The 19,335-nt window shown below is 58.2% G+C and overlaps 1 protein-coding gene across 4 annotated transcripts in view; it reads right to left on the minus strand.

Annotated features, from left to right (window-relative positions):
• Positions 1-19,335, minus strand: part of FANCD2 (FA complementation group D2) — a 204,465-nt gene that overhangs the window by 112,785 nt on the left and 72,345 nt on the right. The gene's annotated exons all lie outside the window — the stretch shown is intronic.

The following is a 19,335-nucleotide window of genomic DNA, read 5'->3' on the forward strand; positions in this document are numbered from 1 at the left end:
GATACAATCATCTGACCAAAGGCAAACCCAGCACCAGGGGGAAAAGACCAGCAGCCAGAGCACTACAAGAAAATGGCGGACAGTCACAAACTGAGCAGATTCTCTAACCCTGGCATCTGTGTGTGTCTGCAGATCCTGGCGTCTTGGTGGGTCCTGGCATCCTGAAGTGTTCGCGGGCCCTGGCATGTCGATGGATCCTGGCCCACCCGCGGGTCCTGGGGTGTCGGTGGAGTCTGGCGTGCCCGATGTCCTTACATTTTCCTGCCTGGACACCTGTCTCATTATTCATAGTGAGCTGTCCTCCTTGTGCTCCTATATTCTGGTGTCCTCACCCCCCCCCAGTCACTAATGACAGGCCCTCCATCATAATGTGGGGGACACAAGGTGACGGACCACTGGTAATTTGCCGGGTACACTGGCTCCCGGCTCTTTTCTCCCCATTTCCTTTCCTCCTCTGGGCGGCCCTCTGTTTATTTTACCAGGGCTAAAGTTAAACCCTCAGGTCAAGTGCGGCTTGAAAGCTGGTTCCAGCTGTTGGTCTTCTCGATGTTTTCTAGGTCCCCGATTGGCTGTTCAGAATAACGCGATCACCAGATACAGGAGGAGCGAGGGCCCCGACCACCAGATACAGGAGGAGCGAGGGCCCCGACCACCAGATACAGGAGGAGCGAGGGCCCCGACCACCAGATACAGGAGGAGCGAGGGCCCCGACCACCAGATACAGGAGGAGCGAGGGCCCCGACCACCAGATACAGGAGGAGCGAGGGCCCCGACCACCAGATACAGGAGGAGCGAGGGCCCCGACCACCAGATACAGGAGGAGCGAGGGCCCCGACCACCAGATACAGGTGGAGCGAGGGCCCCGACCACCAGATACAGGAGGAGCGAGGGCCCCGACCACCAGATACAGGAGGAGCGAGGGCCCCGATCACCAGATACAGGAGGAGCGAGGGCCCCGACCACCAGATACAGGAGGAGCGAGGGCCCCGCCCACCAGATACAGGAGGAGCGAGGGCCCCGACCACCAGATACAGGAGGAGCGAGGGCCCCGACCACCAGATACAGGAGGAGCGAGGGCCCCGACCACCAGATACAGGAGGAGCGAGGGCCCCGACCACCAGATACAGGAGGAGCGAGGGCCCCGATCACCAGATACAGGAGGAGCGAGGGCCCCGATCACCAGATACAGGAGGAGCGAGGGCCCCGATCACCAGATACAGGAGGAGCGAGGGCCCCGATCACCAGATACAGGAGGAGCGAGGGCCCCGATCACCAGATACAGGAGGAGCGAGGGCCCCGATCACCAGATACAGGAGGAGCGAGGGCCCCGATCACCAGATACAGGAGGAGCGAGGGCCCCGATCACCAGATACAGGAGCAGCGATGGCCCTTATCGTAAGCTTACAATCTATGAGGAAATAGGGGGACAGGAAAGGTGGATGGTAACAATTGCTTTCATTGTACGGTCCGGCCATAATGTGATGAATCGGGTGCTCATGTAATGCCGCATGAACCTGTCATCAACCAGTATGTGTAACAGTACAGACACAAAGGGCTATTAAATTCATAAAGCGTGTAAGAACATGATACAAGGATACTGGTTATGAAAAAAACTTTCAATGGGCAAGACAGCGATAGTTAAATATCTTGAGGCGGTAGGCCAGTCTAAAGAAATGCATTTTTGGGGCACATTTAAAACTGTGGGTATTGGGAATTAATCTAAATATTCTGGGTAGTGCATTCCAAAGAATTGTTGCAGCACATGAGAAGTCTTGGAGACGGGAGTGGGAGGTTCTGATTATCGAGGAGGTTAAACTTAGGTGATTAGCAGAATGGAGGGCATGGGAAGGTTGGTAGACTGAGACGAGGGAGGAGATGTAAGGTGGTGCTGAGCCATGGAGAGGACAGGTAGTGTGGTAGACCGAGACGAGGGAGGAGATGTAAGGTGGTGCTGAGCCATGGAGAGGACAGGTAGTGTGGTAGACCGAGACGAGGGAGGAGATGTAAGGTGGTGCTGAGCCATGGAGAGGACAGGTAGTGTGGTAGACCGAGACGAGGGAGGTGGTGCTGAGCCATGGAGAGGACAGGAAGTGTGGTAGACCGAGACGAGGGAGGAGATGTAGGGTGGTGCCGAATCGTGGAGAGGACAAGTAGTGTGGTAGACTGAGACAAGGGAGATGTAGGTGGTGCTGAATCGTGGAGAGGACAAGTAGTGTGGCAGACTGAGACAAGGGAGATGTAGGTGGTGCTGAATCGTGGACAGGACAGGTACGGTGGTAGACTGAGATGAGGGAGATGTAGGTGGTGCTGAATCGTGGAGAGGACAGGTACGGTGGTAGACTGAGATGAGGGAGATGTAGGTGGTGCTGAATCGTGGAGAGGACAGGTACGGTGGTAGACTGAGAAGGGAGGAGATGTAGGTGGTGCTGAATCGTGGAGACGATAGGTAGTGTGGTAGACTGAGACGAGGGAGATGTAGGTGGCGCTGAATCGTGGAGAGGACAGGTAGTGTGGTAGACTGAGAAGGGAGGAGATGTAGGTGGCGCTGAATCGTGGAGAGGACAAGTAGTGTGGTAGACTGAGAAGGGAGGAGATGTAGGTGGTGCTGAATCGTGGAGAGGACAGGTAGTGTGGTAGACTGAGAAGGGAGGAGATGTAGGTGGTGCTGAATCGTGGAGAGGACAGGTAGTGTGGTAGACTGAGAAGGGAGGAGATGTAGGTGGTGCTGAATCATGGAGAGGACAGGTAGTGTGGTAGACTGAGACGAGGGAGATGTAGGTGGTGCTGAATCGTGGAGAGGACAGGTAGTGTGGTAGACTGAGACGAGGGAGATGTAGGTGGTGCTGAATCGTGGAGAGGACAGGTAGTGTGGTAGACTGAGAAGGGAGGAGATGTAGGTGGTGCTGAATCGTGGAGAGGACAGGTAGTGTGGTAGACTGAGAAGGGAGGAGATGTAGGGTGGTGCTGAATCGTGGAGAGGACAGGTAGTGTGGTAGACTGAGACGAGGGAGATGTAGGTGGTGCTGAATCGTGGAGAGGACAGGTAGTGTGGTAGACTGAGAAGGGAGGAGATGTAGGTGGTGCTGAATCGTGGAGAGGACAGGTAGTGTGGTAGACTGAGGCGAGGGAGATGTAGGTGGTGCTGAATCGTGGAGAGGACAGGTAGTGTGGTAGACTGAGACGAGGGAGGAGATGTAGGGTGGTGCTGAATCGTGGAGAGGGCAGGTAGTGTGGTAGACTGAGAAGGGAGGAGATGTAGGTGTTGCTAAATCGTGGAGAGGACAGGTAGTGTGGTAGACTGAGAAGGGAGGAGATGTAGGTGGTGCTGAATCGTGGAGAGGACAGGTAGTGTGGTAGACTGAGAAGGGAGGAGATGTAGGTGGTGCTGAATCGTGGAGAGGGCAGGTAGTGTGGTAGACTGAGAAGGGAGGAGATGTAGGGCAGTGCAGCACTGTGGAGAGGACAGGTAGTATGGTAGACTGAAAAGGGAGGAGATGTAGGTGTTGCTAAATCGTGGAGAGGACAGGTAGTGTGGTAGACTGAGAAGGGAGGAGATGTAGGTGCTGCTGAATCGTGGAGAGGACAGGTAGTGTGGTAGACTGAGAAGGGAAGAGATGTAGGTGGTGCTGAATCGTGGAGAGGACAGGTAGTGTGGTAGACTGAGACGAGGGAGGAGATGTAGGGCAGTGCAGCACTGTGGAGAGGACAGGTAGTATGGTAGACTGAAAAGGGAGGAGATGTAGGTGTTGCTGAATCGTGGAGAGGACAGGTAGTGTGGTAGACTGAGACGAGGGAGGAGATGTAGGTGGTGCCGAATCGTGGAGAGGACAGGTAGTGTGGTAGACTGAGATGAGGGAGATGTAGGTGGTGCTGAATCGTGGAGAGGACAGGTAGTGTGGTAGACTGAGATGAGGGAGGAGATGTAGGGTGGTGCAGCACTGTGGAGAGGACAGGTAGTAAGGTAGACTGAGACGAGGGAGATGTAGGTGGTGCTGAATCGTGGAGAGGACAGGTAGTGTGGTAGACTGAGATGAGGGAGATGTAGGTGGTGCTGAATCGTGGAGAGGACAGGTAGTGTGGTAGACTGAGATGAGGGAGGAGATGTAGGGTGGTGCAGCACTGTGGAGAGGACAGGTAGTATGGTAGACTGAGACGAGGGAGATGTAGGTGGTGCCGAATCGTGGAGAGGACAGGTAGTGTGGTAGACTGAGACGAGGGAGGAGATGTAGGTGGTGCTGAATCGTGGAGAGGACAGGTAGTGTGGTAGACTGAGACGAGGGAGGAGATGTAGGTGGTGCTGAATCGTGGAGAGGACAGGTAGTGTGGCAGACTGAGATGAGGGAGATGTAGGGTGGTGCAGCACTGTGGAGAGGACAGGTAGTATGGTAGACTGAGACGAGGGAGATGTAGGTGGTGCTGAATCGTGGAGAGGACAGGTAGTGTGGTAGACTGAGAAGGGAGGAGATGTAGGTGGTGCTGAATTGTGGAGAGGACAGGTAGTGTGGTAGACTGAGAAGGGAGGAGATGTAGGTGGTGCTGAATCGTGGAGAGGACAGGTAGTGTGGTAGACTGAGAAGGGAGGAGATGTAGGTGGTGCTGAATCGTGGAGAGGGCAGGTAGTGTGGTAGACTGAGAAGGGAGGAGATGTAGGTGTTGCTGAATCGTGGAGAGGACAGGTAGTGTGGTAGACTGAGAAGGGAGGAGATGTAGGTGGTGCTGAATCGTGGAGAGGACAGGTAGTGTGGTAGACTGAGAAGGGAGGAGATGTAGGTGGTGCTGAATCGTGGAGAGGACAGGTAGTGTGGTAGACTGAGAAGGGAGGAGATGTAGGTGGTGCTGAATCGTGGAGAGGACAGGTAGTGTGGTAGACTGAGAAGGGAGGAGATGTAGGGCGGTGCAGCACTTTGGAGAGGACAGGTAGTGTGGTAGACTGAGAAGGGAGGAGATGTAGGTGGTGCTGAATCGTGGAGAGGACAGGTAGTGTGGTAGACTGAGAAGGGAGGAGATGTAGGTGGTGCTGAATCGTGGAGAGGACAGGTAGTGTGGTAGACTGAGACGAGGGAGGAGATGTAGGGCGGTGCAGCACTTTGGAGAGGACAGGTAGTGTGGTAGACTGAGAAGGGAGGAGATGTAGGTGGTGCTGAATCGTGGAGACGATAGGTAGTGTGGCAGACAGACGAGGGAGATGTAGGTGGCGCTGAATCGTGGAGAGGACAGGTAGTGTGGTAGACTGAGACGAGGGAGGAGATGTAGGGCGGTGCAGCACTTTGGAGAGGACAGGTAGTGTGGTAGACTGAGAAGGGAGGAGATGTAGGGCGGTGCAGCACTTTGGAGAGGACAGGTAGTGTGGTAGACTGAGACGAGGGAGGAGATGTAGGGCGGTGCAGCACTTTGGAGAGGACAGGTAGTGTGGTAGACTGAGAAGGGAGGAGATGTAGGGCGGTGCAGCACTTTGGAGAGGACAGGTAGTGTGGTAGACTGAGAAGGGAGGAGATGTAGGTGGTGCTGAATCGTGGAGACGATAGGTAGTGTGGTAGACAGACGAGGGAGGAGATGTAGGTGGTGCTGAATCGTGGAGAGGACAGGTACGGTGGTAGACTGAGACGAGGGAGGAGATGTAGATGGCGCTGAATCGTGGAGAGGACAGGTAGTGTGGTAGACTGAGACGAGGGAGGAGATGTAGGGCGGTGCAGCACTGTGGAGAGGACAGGTAGTGTGGTAGACTGAGAAGGGAGGAGATGTAGGTGGTGCTGAATCGTGGAGACGATAGGTAGTGTGGCAGACAGACGAGGGAGATGTAGGTGGCGCTGAATCGTGGAGAGGACAGGTAGTGTGGTAGACTGAGACGAGGGAGGAGATGTAGGGCGGTGCAGCACTTTGGAGAGGACAGGTAGTGTGGTAGACAGACGAGGGAGGAGATGTAGGTGGTGCTGAATCGTGGAGAGGACAGGTACGGTGGTAGACTGAGACGAGGGAGGAGATGTAGATGGCGCTGAATCGTGGAGAGGACAGGTAGTGTGGTAGACTGAGACGAGGGAGGAGATGTAGGGCGGTGCAGCACTGTGGAGAGGACAGGTAGTGTGGTAGACTGAGAAGGGAGATGTAGGGTGGTGCTGAATCATGGAGAGGACAGGTAGTGTGGTAGACTGAGAAGGGAGGAGATGTAGGGTGGTGCTGAATCGTGGAGAGGACAGGTAGTGTGGTAGACTGAGAAGGGAGGAGATGTAGGGTGGTGCTGAAACGTGGAGAGGACAGGTAGTGTGGTAGACTGAGAAGGGAGGAGATGTAGGTGGTGCTGAATCGTGGAGAGGACAGGTAGTGTGGTAGACTGAGACGAGGGAGATGTAGGTGGTGCTGAATCGTGGAGAGGACAGGTAGTGTGGTAGACTGAGACGAGGGAGGAGATGTAGGGCAGTGCAGCACTGTGGAGAGGACAGGTAGTATGGTAGACTGAAAAGGGAGGAGATGTAGGTGTTGCTGAATCGTGGAGAGGACAGGTAGTGTGGTAGACTGAGACGAGGGAGGAGATGTAGGTGGTGCTGAATCGTGGAGAGGACAGGTAGTGTGGTAGACTGAGATGAGGGAGGAGATGTAGGGTGGTGCAGCACTGTGGAGAGGACAGGTAGTATGGTAGACTGAGACGAGGGAGATGTAGGTGGTGCCGAATCGTGGAGAGGACAGGTAGTGTGGTAGACTGACACGAGGGAGGAGATGTAGGTGGTGCTGAATCGTGGAGAGGACAGGTAGTGTGGTAGACTGAGACGAGGGAGGAGATGTAGGTGGTGCTGAATCGTGGAGAGGACAGGTAGTGTGGTAGACTGAGATGAGGGAGATGTAGGGTGGTGCAGCACTGTGGAGAGGACAGGTAGTATGGTAGACTGAGACGAGGGAGATGTAGGTGGTGCTGAATCGTGGAGAGGACAGGTAGTGTGGTAGACTGAGAAGGGAGGAGATGTAGGTGGTGCTGAATCGTGGAGAGGACAGGTAGTGTGGTAGACTGAGACGAGGGAGGAGATGTAGGGCAGTGCAGCACTGTGGAGAGGACAGGTAGTATGGTAGACTGAAAAGGGAGGAGATGTAGGTGTTGCTGAATCGTGGAGAGGACAGGTAGTGTGGTAGACTGAGACGAGGGAGGAGATGTAGGTGGTGCCGAATCGTGGAGAGGACAGGTAGTGTGGTAGACTGAGATGAGGGAGATGTAGGTGGTGCTGAATCGTGGAGAGGACAGGTAGTGTGGTAGACTGAGATGAGGGAGGAGATGTAGGGTGGTGCAGCACTGTGGAGAGGACAGGTAGTAAGGTAGACTGAGACGAGGGAGATGTAGGTGGTGCTGAATCGTGGAGAGGACAGGTAGTGTGGTAGACTGAGATGAGGGAGATGTAGGTGGTGCTGAATCGTGGAGAGGACAGGTAGTGTGGTAGACTGAGATGAGGGAGGAGATGTAGGGTGGTGCAGCACTGTGGAGAGGACAGGTAGTATGGTAGACTGAGACGAGGGAGATGTAGGTGGTGCCGAATCGTGGAGAGGACAGGTAGTGTGGTAGACTGAGACGAGGGAGGAGATGTAGGTGGTGCTGAATCGTGGAGAGGACAGGTAGTGTGGTAGACTGAGACGAGGGAGGAGATGTAGGTGGTGCTGAATCGTGGAGAGGACAGGTAGTGTGGTAGACTGAGATGAGGGAGATGTAGGGTGGTGCAGCACTGTGGAGAGGACAGGTAGTATGGTAGACTGAGACGAGGGAGATGTAGGTGGTGCTGAATCGTGGAGAGGACAGGTAGTGTGGTAGACTGAGAAGGGAGGAGATGTAGGTGGTGCTGAATTGTGGAGAGGACAGGTAGTGTGGTAGACTGAGAAGGGAGGAGATGTAGGTGGTGCTGAATCGTGGAGAGGACAGGTAGTGTGGTAGACTGAGAAGGGAGGAGATGTAGGTGGTGCTGAATCGTGGAGAGGGCAGGTAGTGTGGTAGACTGAGAAGGGAGGAGATGTAGGTGTTGCTGAATCGTGGAGAGGACAGGTAGTGTGGTAGACTGAGAAGGGAGGAGATGTAGGTGGTGCTGAATCGTGGAGAGGACAGGTAGTGTGGTAGACTGAGAAGGGAGGAGATGTAGGTGGTGCTGAATCGTGGAGAGGACAGGTAGTGTGGTAGACTGAGAAGGGAGGAGATGTAGGTGGTGCTGAATCGTGGAGAGGACAGGTAGTGTGGTAGACTGAGAAGGGAGGAGATGTAGGGCGGTGCAGCACTTTGGAGAGGACAGGTAGTGTGGTAGACTGAGAAGGGAGGAGATGTAGGTGGTGCTGAATCGTGGAGAGGACAGGTAGTGTGGTAGACTGAGAAGGGAGGAGATGTAGGTGGTGCTGAATCGTGGAGAGGACAGGTAGTGTGGTAGACTGAGACGAGGGAGGAGATGTAGGGCGGTGCAGCACTTTGGAGAGGACAGGTAGTGTGGTAGACTGAGAAGGGAGGAGATGTAGGTGGTGCTGAATCGTGGAGACGATAGGTAGTGTGGCAGACAGACGAGGGAGATGTAGGTGGCGCTGAATCGTGGAGAGGACAGGTAGTGTGGTAGACTGAGAAGGGAGGAGATGTAGGGCGGTGCAGCACTTTGGAGAGGACAGGTAGTGTGGTAGACTGAGACGAGGGAGGAGATGTAGGGCGGTGCAGCACTTTGGAGAGGACAGGTAGTGTGGTAGACTGAGAAGGGAGGAGATGTAGGGCGGTGCAGCACTTTGGAGAGGACAGGTAGTGTGGTAGACTGAGAAGGGAGGAGATGTAGGTGGTGCTGAATCGTGGAGACGATAGGTAGTGTGGTAGACAGACGAGGGAGGAGATGTAGGTGGTGCTGAATCGTGGAGAGGACAGGTACGGTGGTAGACTGAGACGAGGGAGGAGATGTAGATGGCGCTGAATCGTGGAGAGGACAGGTAGTGTGGTAGACTGAGACGAGGGAGGAGATGTAGGGCGGTGCAGCACTGTGGAGAGGACAGGTAGTGTGGTAGACTGAGAAGGGAGGAGATGTAGGTGGTGCTGAATCGTGGAGACGATAGGTAGTGTGGCAGACAGACGAGGGAGATGTAGGTGGCGCTGAATCGTGGAGAGGACAGGTAGTGTGGTAGACTGAGACGAGGGAGGAGATGTAGGGCGGTGCAGCACTTTGGAGAGGACAGGTAGTGTGGTAGACAGACGAGGGAGGAGATGTAGGTGGTGCTGAATCGTGGAGAGGACAGGTACGGTGGTAGACTGAGACGAGGGAGGAGATGTAGATGGCGCTGAATCGTGGAGAGGACAGGTAGTGTGGTAGACTGAGACGAGGGAGGAGATGTAGGGCGGTGCAGCACTGTGGAGAGGACAGGTAGTGTGGTAGACTGAGAAGGGAGATGTAGGGTGGTGCTGAATCATGGAGAGGACAGGTAGTGTGGTAGACTGAGAAGGGAGGAGATGTAGGGTGGTGCTGAATCGTGGAGAGGACAGGTAGTGTGGTAGACTGAGAAGGGAGGAGATGTAGGGTGGTGCTGAAACGTGGAGAGGACAGGTAGTGTGGTAGACTGAGAAGGGAGGAGATGTAGGTGGTGCTGAATCGTGGAGAGGACAGGTAGTGTGGTAGACTGAGACGAGGGAGATGTAGGTGGTGCTGAATCGTGGAGAGGACAGGTAGTGTGGTAGACTGAGACGAGGGAGGAGATGTAGGGCAGTGCAGCACTGTGGAGAGGACAGGTAGTATGGTAGACTGAAAAGGGAGGAGATGTAGGTGTTGCTGAATCGTGGAGAGGACAGGTAGTGTGGTAGACTGAGACGAGGGAGGAGATGTAGGGTGGTGCAGCACTGTGGAGAGGACAGGTAGTATGGTAGACTGAGACGAGGGAGATGTAGGTGGTGCCGAATCGTGGAGAGGACAGGTAGTGTGGTAGACTGACACGAGGGAGGAGATGTAGGTGGTGCTGAATCGTGGAGAGGACAGGTAGTGTGGTAGACTGAGACGAGGGAGGAGATGTAGGTGGTGCTGAATCGTGGAGAGGACAGGTAGTGTGGTAGACTGAGATGAGGGAGGAGATGTAGGGTGGTGCAGCCAGCACTGTGGAGAGGACAGGTAGTATGGTAGACTGAGACGAGGGAGATGTAGGTGGTGCTGAATCGTGGAGAGGACAGGTAGTGTGGTAGACTGAGATGAGGGAGGAGATGTAGGGTGGTGCAGCACTGTGGAGAGGACAGGTAGTGTGGTAGACAGACGAGGGAGGAGATGTAGGTGGTGCTGAACTATGGAGCGCTTTGTAGGCGGGAGTGATAAGATTCTATTGAACATTACATGATCTAACTTGCTGCCCCCCAAACCCCCCGCGGTTACTTCCTACCAGCGATGCCATCCTCCGGCCTTCCTCCTCCTGTTTCAGAAGGAAAATGGCAAGCAAAGGCGCAGCGAGCCCGCCGAGATCTACCGGACAGCACTCGGCAACAGCAGGGATTTTTTTTTTTTTTTTTTTTTTATTGGTTCCTGACTTGATCATTGTTATAGACCCTCTCTCAGTGATCAAAAACCCAATATTTGTCATCTCGCTGATTAGTTTTTTTTTTATTGTTTTATTCTATAATTTCTAATTTTCTCTATTTGTCTTTAGCTGGGGTTAGTGCTTGGGGTTTGAAAAAAATAAAAAAATTCTACTGTTATGTTAGGCTTACTAGTGTTAAGCCCCCGTCACACACAGTGATCTCACCAGCGAGATCGCTGTGTGACACTGACCAGCGACCGGGCCCCCTGCCGGTATCGCTGATCCTCCTGGAATGGCCAGGACATTTTTTTGATCGCTGTGTGTGGCAGGCGGGAGACCAGCGATCAGCGAGCTGGCGCTGGTAACTAAGGCAAACGTCGGGCTTCTAAGTGCCGCGCGTCGCTTAGAAACCTGATGTGTACCTTGGTTACCAGCTCCCTGCACCAGCGCGCTAGTAACTAAGGTACACAGTGGGTAACTAAGCAACGTGCGTCGCTTGTTACCCGCGTGTCGCTGGTGCTGAACGCTGCTGAGATCTGTCTGTTTGGCAGCTCACCGGCGATCATGTAGCGTCACCAGCGATCCTGACAAGGTCATATCGTTGTCAGGATCGCTGGTGCGTCGCTATGTGTGATGGGGCCCTTAGATGAGGCTAGGCTCCCCAGCGTCCGCTGAGGCTAGGCTCCCCAGGGAGGAGATGTAGGGCAGTGCAGCACTGTGGAGAGGACAGGTAGTATGGTAGACTGAAAAGGGAGGAGATGTAGGTGTTGCTGAATCGTGGAGAGGACAGGTAGTGTGGTAGACTGAGACGAGGGAGGAGATGTAGGTGGTGCTGAATCGTGGAGAGGACAGGTAGTGTGGTAGACTGAGATGAGGGAGGAGATGTAGGGTGGTGCAGCACTGTGGAGAGGACAGGTAGTATGGTAGACTGAGACGAGGGAGATGTAGGTGGTGCCGAATCGTGGAGAGGACAGGTAGTGTGGTAGACTGACACGAGGGAGGAGATGTAGGTGGTGCTGAATCGTGGAGAGGACAGGTAGTGTGGTAGACTGAGACGAGGGAGGAGATGTAGGTGGTGCTGAATCGTGGAGAGGACAGGTAGTGTGGTAGACTGAGATGAGGGAGGAGATGTAGGGTGGTGCAGCCAGCACTGTGGAGAGGACAGGTAGTATGGTAGACTGAGACGAGGGAGATGTAGGTGGTGCTGAATCGTGGAGAGGACAGGTAGTGTGGTAGACTGAGATGAGGGAGGAGATGTAGGGTGGTGCAGCACTGTGGAGAGGACAGGTAGTGTGGTAGACAGACGAGGGAGGAGATGTAGGTGGTGCTGAACTATGGAGCGCTTTGTAGGCGGGAGTGATAAGATTCTATTGAACATTACATGATCTAACTTGCTGCCCCCCAAACCCCCCGCGGTTACTTCCTACCAGCGATGCCATCCTCCGGCCTTCCTCCTCCTGTTTCAGAAGGAAAATGGCAAGCAAAGGCGCAGCGAGCCCGCCGAGATCTACCGGACAGCACTCGGCAACAGCAGGGATTTTTTTTTTTTTTTTTTTTTTTATTGGTTCCTGACTTGATCATTGTTATAGACCCTCTCTCAGTGATCAAAAACCCAATATTTGTCATCTCGCTGATTAGTTTTTTTTTTATTGTTTTATTCTATAATTTCTAATTTTCTCTATTTGTCTTTAGCTGGGGTTAGTGCTTGGGGTTTGAAAAAAATAAAAAAATTCTACTGTTATGTTAGGCTTACTAGTGTTAGATAAGGCAAGGTTTACTAGTGTTAAGCCCCCGTCACACACAGTGATCTCACCAGCGAGATCGCTGTGTGACACTGACCAGCGACCGGGCCCCCTGCCGGTATCGCTGATCCTCCTGGAATGGCCAGGACATTTTTTTGATCGCTGTGTGTGGCAGGCGGGAGACCAGCGATCAGCGAGCTGGCGCTGGTAACTAAGGCAAACGTCGGGCTTCTAAGTGCCGCGCGTCGCTTAGAAACCTGATGTGTACCTTGGTTACCAGCTCCCTGCACCAGCGCGCTAGTAACTAAGGTACACAGTGGGTAACTAAGCAACGTGCGTCGCTTGTTACCCGCGTGTCGCTGGTGCTGAACGCTGCTGAGATCTGTCTGTTTGGCAGCTCACCGGCGATCATGTAGCGTCACCAGCGATCCTGACAAGGTCATATCGTTGTCAGGATCGCTGGTGCGTCGCTATGTGTGATGGGGCCCTTAGATGAGGCTAGGCTCCCCAGCGTCCGCTGAGGCTAGGCTCCCCAGCGTCCGCTGAGGCTAGGCTCCCCAGCGTCCGCTGAGGCTAGGCTCCCCAGCGTCCGCTGAGGCTAGGCTCCCCAGCGTCCGCTGAGGCTAGGCTCCCCAGCGTCCGCTGAGGCTAGGCTCCCCAGCGTCCGCTGAGGCTAGGCTCCCCAGCGTCCGCTGAGGCTAGGCTCCCCAGCGTCCGCTGAGGCTAGGCTCCCCAGCGTCCGCTGAGGCTAGGCTCCCCAGCGTCCGCTGAGGCTAGGCTCCCCAGCGTCCGCTGAGGCTAGGCTCCCCAGCGTCCGCTGAGGCTAGGCTCCCCAGCGTCCGCTGAGGCTAGGCTCCCCAGCGTCCGCTGAGGCTAGGCTCCCCAGCGTCCGCTGAGGCTAGGCTCCCCAGCGTCCGCTGAGGCTAGGCTCCCCAGCGTCCGCTGAGGCTAGGCTCCCCAGCGTCCGCTGAGGCTAGGCTCCCCAGCGTCCGCTGAGGCTAGGCTCCCCAGCGTCCGCTGAGGCTAGGCTCCCCAGCGTCCGCTGAGGCTAGGCTCCCCAGCGTCCGCTGAGGCTAGGCTCCCCAGCGTCCGCTGAGGCTAGGCTCCCCAGCGTCCGCTGAGGCTAGGCTCCCCAGCGTCCGCTGAGGCTAGGCTCCCCAGCGTCCGCTGAGGCTAGGCTCCCCAGCGTCCGCTGAGGCTAGGCTCCCCAGCGTCCGCTGAGGCTAGGCTCCCCAGCGTCCGCTGAGGCTAGGCTCCCCAGCGTCCGCTGAGGCTAGGCTCCCCAGCGTCCGCTGAGGCTAGGCTCCCCAGCGTCCGCTGAGGCTAGGCTCCCCAGCGTCCGCTGAGGCTAGGCTCCCCAGCGTCCGCTGAGGCTAGGCTCCCCAGCGTCCGCTGAGGCTAGGCTCCCCAGCGTCCGCTGAGGCTAGGCTCCCCAGCGTCCGCTGAGGCTAGGCTCCCCAGCGTCCGCTGAGGCTAGGCTCCCCAGCGTCCGCTGAGGCTAGGCTCCCCAGCGTCCGCTGAGGCTAGGCTCCCCAGCGTCCGCTGAGGCTAGGCTCCCCAGCGTCCGCTGAGGCTAGGCTCCCCAGCGTCCGCTGAGGCTAGGCTCCCCAGCGTCCGCTGAGGCTAGGCTCCCCAGCGTCCGCTGAGGCTAGGCTCCCCAGCGTCCGCTGAGGCTAGGCTCCCCAGCGTCCGCTGAGGCTAGGCTCCCCAGCGTCCGCTGAGGCTAGGCTCCCCAGCGTCCGCTGAGGCTAGGCTCCCCAGCGTCCGCTGAGGCTAGGCTCCCCAGCGTCCGCTGAGGCTAGGCTCCCCAGCGTCCGCTGAGGCTAGGCTCCCCAGCGTCCGCTGAGGCTAGGCTCCCCAGCGTCCGCTGAGGCTAGGCTCCCCAGCGTCCGCTGAGGCTAGGCTCCCCAGCGTCCGCTGAGGCTAGGCTCCCCAGCGTCCGCTGAGGCTAGGCTCCCCAGCGTCCGCTGAGGCTAGGCTCCCCAGCGTCCGCTGAGGCTAGGCTCCCCAGCGTCCGCTGAGGCTAGGCTCCCCAGCGTCCGCTGAGGCTAGGCTCCCCAGCGTCCGCTGAGGCTAGGCTCCCCAGCGTCCGCTGAGGCTAGGCTCCCCAGCGTCCGCTGAGGCTAGGCTCCCCAGCGTCCGCTGAGGCTAGGCTCCCCAGCGTCCGCTGAGGCTAGGCTCCCCAGCGTCCGCTGAGGCTAGGCTCCCCAGCGTCCGCTGAGGCTAGGCTCCCCAGCGTCCGCTGAGGCTAGGCTCCCCAGCGTCCGCTGAGGCTAGGCTCCCCAGCGTCCGCTGAGGCTAGGCTCCCCAGCGTCCGCTGAGGCTAGGCTCCCCAGCGTCCGCTGAGGCTAGGCTCCCCAGCGTCCGCTGAGGCTAGGCTCCCCAGCGTCCGCTGAGGCTAGGCTCCCCAGCGTCCGCTGAGGCTAGGCTCCCCAGCGTCCGCTGAGGCTAGGCTCCCCAGCGTCCGCTGAGGCTAGGCTCCCCAGCGTCCGCTGAGGCTAGGCTCCCCAGCGTCCGCTGAGGCTAGGCTCCCCAGCGTCCGCTGAGGCTAGGCTCCCCAGCGTCCGCTGAGGCTAGGCTCCCCAGCGTCCGCTGAGGCTAGGCTCCCCAGCGTCCGCTGAGGCTAGGCTCCCCAGCGTCCGCTGAGGCTAGGCTCCCCAGCGTCCGCTGAGGCTAGGCTCCCCAGCGTCCGCTGAGGCTAGGCTCCCCAGCGTCCGCTGAGGCTAGGCTCCCCAGCGTCCGCTGAGGCTAGGCTCCCCAGCGTCCGCTGAGGCTAGGCTCCCCAGCGTCCGCTGAGGCTAGGCTCCCCAGCGTCCGCTGAGGCTAGGCTCCCCAGCGTCCGCTGAGGCTAGGCTCCCCAGCGTCCGCTGAGGCTAGGCTCCCCAGCGTCCGCTGAGGCTAGGCTCCCCAGCGTCCGCTGAGGCTAGGCTCCCCAGCGTCCGCTGAGGCTAGGCTCCCCAGCGTCCGCTGAGGCTAGGCTCCCCAGCGTCCGCTGAGGCTAGGCTCCCCAGCGTCCGCTGAGGCTAGGCTCCCCAGCGTCCGCTGAGGCTAGGCTCCCCAGCGTCCGCTGAGGCTAGGCTCCCCAGCGTCCGCTGAGGCTAGGCTCCCCAGCGTCCGCTGAGGCTAGGCTCCCCAGCGTCCGCTGAGGCTAGGCTCCCCAGCGTCCGCTGAGGCTAGGCTCCCCAGCGTCCGCTGAGGCTAGGCTCCCCAGCGTCCGCTGAGGCTAGGCTCCCCAGCGTCCGCTGAGGCTAGGCTCCCCAGCGTCCGCTGAGGCTAGGCTCCCCAGCGTCCGCTGAGGCTAGGCTCCCCAGCGTCCGCTGAGGCTAGGCTCCCCAGCGTCCGCTGAGGCTAGGCTCCCCAGCGTCCGCTGAGGCTAGGCTCCCCAGCGTCCGCTGAGGCTAGGCTCCCCAGCGTCCGCTGAGGCTAGGCTCCCCAGCGTCCGCTGAGGCTAGGCTCCCCAGCGTCCGCTGAGGCTAGGCTCCCCAGCGTCCGCTGAGGCTAGGCTCCCCAGCGTCCGCTGAGGCTAGGCTCCCCAGCGTCCGCTGAGGCTAGGCTCCCCAGCGTCCGCTGAGGCTAGGCTCCCCAGCGTCCGCTGAGGCTAGGCTCCCCAGCGTCCGCTGAGGCTAGGCTCCCCAGCGTCCGCTGAGGCTAGGCTCCCCAGCGTCCGCTGAGGCTAGGCTCCCCAGCGTCCGCTGAGGCTAGGCTCCCCAGCGTCCGCTGAGGCTAGGCTCCCCAGCGTCCGCTGAGGCTAGGCTCCCCAGCGTCCGCTGAGGCTAGGCTCCCCAGCGTCCGCTGAGGCTAGGCTCCCCAGCGTCCGCTGAGGCTAGGCTCCCCAGCGTCCGCTGAGGCTAGGCTCCCCAGCGTCCGCTGAGGCTAGGCTCCCCAGCGTCCGCTGAGGCTAGGCTCCCCAGCGTCCGCTGAGGCTAGGCTCCCCAGCGTCCGCTGAGGCTAGGCTCCCCAGCGTCCGCTGAGGCTAGGCTCCCCAGCGTCCGCTGAGGCTAGGCTCCCCAGCGTCCGCTGAGGCTAGGCTCCCCAGCGTCCGCTGAGGCTAGGCTCCCCAGCGTCCGCTGAGGCTAGGCTCCCCAGCGTCCGCTGAGGCTAGGCTCCCCAGCGTCCGCTGAGGCTAGGCTCCCCAGCGTCCGCTGAGGCTAGGCTCCCCAGCGTCCGCTGAGGCTAGGCTCCCCAGCGTCCGCTGAGGCTAGGCTCCCCAGCGTCCGCTGAGGCTAGGCTCCCCAGCGTCCGCTGAGGCTAGGCTCCCCAGCGTCCGCTGAGGCTAGGCTCCCCAGCGTCCGCTGAGGCTAGGCTCCCCAGCGTCCGCTGAGGCTAGGCTCCCCAGCGTCCGCTGAGGCTAGGCTCCCCAGCGTCCGCTGAGGCTAGGCTCCCCAGCGTCCGCTGAGGCTAGGCTCCCCAGCGTCCGCTGAGGCTAGGCTCCCCAGCGTCCGCTGAGGCTAGGCTCCCCAGCGTCCGCTGAGGCTAGGCTCCCCAGCGTCCGCTGAGGCTAGGCTCCCCAGCGTCCGCTGAGGCTAGGCTCCCCAGCGTCCGCTGAGGCTAGGCTCCCCAGCGTCCGCTGAGGCTAGGCTCCCCAGCGTCCGCTGAGGCTAGGCTCCCCAGCGTCCGCTGAGGCTAGGCTCCCCAGCGTCCGCTGAGGCTAGGCTCCCCAGCGTCCGCTGAGGCTAGGCTCCCCAGCGTCCGCTGAGGCTAGGCTCCCCAGCGTCCGCTGAGGCTAGGCTCCCCAGCGTCCGCTGAGGCTAGGCTCCCCAGCGTCCGCTGAGGCTAGGCTCCCCAGCGTCCGCTGAGGCTAGGCTCCCCAGCGTCCGCTGAGGCTAGGCTCCCCAGCGTCCGCTGAGGCTAGGCTCCCCAGCGTCCGCTGAGGCTAGGCTCCCCAGCGTCCGCTGAGGCTAGGCTCCCCAGCGTCCGCTGAGGCTAGGCTCCCCAGCGTCCGCTGAGGCTAGGCTCCCCAGCGTCCGCTGAGGCTAGGCTCCCCAGCGTCCGCTGAGGCTAGGCTCCCCAGCGTCCGCTGAGGCTAGGCTCCCCAGCGTCCGCTGAGGCTAGGCTCCCCAGCGTCCGCTGAGGCTAGGCTCCCCAGCGTCCGCTGAGGCTAGGCTCCCCAGCGTCCGCTGAGGCTAGGCTCCCCAGCGTCCGCTGAGGCTAGGCTCCCCAGCGTCCGCTGAGGCTAGGCTCCCCAGCGTCCGCTGAGGCTAGGCTCCCCAGCGTCCGCTGAGGCTAGGCTCCCCAGCGTCCGCTGAGGCTAGGCTCCCCAGCGTCCGCTGAGGCTAGGCTCCCCAGCGTCCGCTGAGGCTAGGCTCCCCAGCGTCCGCTGAGGCTAGGCTCCCCAGCGTCCGCTGAGGCTAGGCTCCCCAGCGTCCGCTGAGGCTAGGCTCCCCAGCGTCCGCTGAGGCTAGGCTCCCCAGCGTCCGCTGAGGCTAGGCTCCCCAGCGTCCGCTGAGGCTAGGCTCCCCAGCGTCCGCTGAGGCTAGGCTCCCCAGCGTCCGCTAAGGCTAGGCTCACTAGCGTCCGATAAGGCTAGGCTCACTAGTGTCAGATAAGGCTAGGCTCACTAGTGTCAGATAAGGCTAGGCTCACTAGTGTCAGATAAGGCTAGGCTCACTAGTGTCAGATAAGGCTGGGCTCACTAGAGTCAGATAAGGCTGGGCTCACTAGTGTCAGATAAGGCTGGGCTCACTAGTGTCAGATAAGGCTGGGCTCACTAGTGTCAGATAAGGCTGGGCTCACTAGTGTCAGATAAGGCTGGGCTTACTAGTGTCAGCTAAGGCTGGGCTCACTAGTGTCAGCTAAGGCTAGGCTCCCTAGTGTCAGCTAAGGCTAGGCTCACTACTGTCAGATAGGGCTAGGCTCACTAGTGTCAGATAGGGCTAGGCTCACTAGTGTCAGATAAGGCTAGGCTTACTAGTGTCAGATAAGGCTAGGCTCACTAGTGTCAGATAAGGCTAGGCTCACTAGTGTCAGATAAGGCTAGGCTCACTAGTGTCAGATAAGGCTAGGCTCACTAGTGTCAGATAAGGCTAGGCTCACTAGTGTCAGATAAGGCTAGGCTCACTAGTGTCAGATAGGGCTAGGCTCACTAGTGTCAGATAGGGCTAGGCTCACTAGTGTCAGATAGGGCTAGGCTCACTAGTGTCAGATAGGGCTAGGCTCACTAGTGTCAGATAAGGTTAGGATCACTAGTGTCAGATAAGGCTAGGCTTACTAGTGTCAGATAAGGCTAGGCTCACTAGTGTCAGATAAGGCTAGGCTCACTAGTGTCAGATAAGGCTAGGCTCACTAGTGTCAGATAAGGCTAGGCTCACTAGTGTCAGATAAGGCTAGGCTCACTAGTGTCAGATAAGGCTAGGCTTACTAGTGTTAGATAAGGCTAGGCTCACTAGTGTCAGATAAGGCTAGGCTTACTAGTGTCAGATAAGGCTAGGCTCACTAGTGTCAGATAAGGCTAGGCTCACTAGTGTCAGATAAGGCTAGGCTCACTAGTGTCAGATAAGGCTAGGCTCACTAGTGTCAGATAGGGCTAGGCTCACTAGTGTCAGATAAGGCTAGGCTCACTAGTGTCAGATAAGGCTAGGCTCACTAGTGTCAGATAAGGCTAGGCTCACTAGTGTCAGATAAGGCTAGGCTCACTAGTGTCAGATAAGGCTAGGCTCACTAGTGTCAGATAAGGCTAGGCTCACTAGTGTCAGATAAGGCTAGGCTCACTAGTGTCAGATAAGGCTAGGCTCACTAGTGTCAGATAAGGCTAGGCTTACTAGTGTCAGATAAGGCTAGGCTCACTAGTGTCAGATAAGGCTAGGCTCACTAGTGTCAGATAAGGCTAGGCTTACTAGTGTCAGCTAAGGCTAGGCTCACTAGTGTCAGATAAGGCTAGGCTCACTAGTGTCAGATAAGGCTAGGCTTACTAGTGTCAGCTAAGGCTTAGTTTTTTTTGCAAATTGTCTCTTCAGAGAGGAAGAGGACTAGAACTCTAGTGCCACCTATTGGAAGGAGCAATCCTAGAAGTCAATGTCGTCCCTTTAACGAGCCTTGTTACATGACTTAGGATAAAAGCCAAGCCAGAATCTCAATTTGCAGATGCTGTGTTTTGGGGTACTGCCCCTCGTCA

This window comes from Dendrobates tinctorius, unplaced genomic scaffold, assembly GCF_039654945.1.
Source record: "Dendrobates tinctorius isolate UK_male_01 unplaced genomic scaffold, ASM3965494v1 ptg000449l, whole genome shotgun sequence".
In the NCBI taxonomy this organism is placed as follows: Eukaryota; Metazoa; Chordata; class Amphibia; order Anura; family Dendrobatidae; genus Dendrobates; species Dendrobates tinctorius.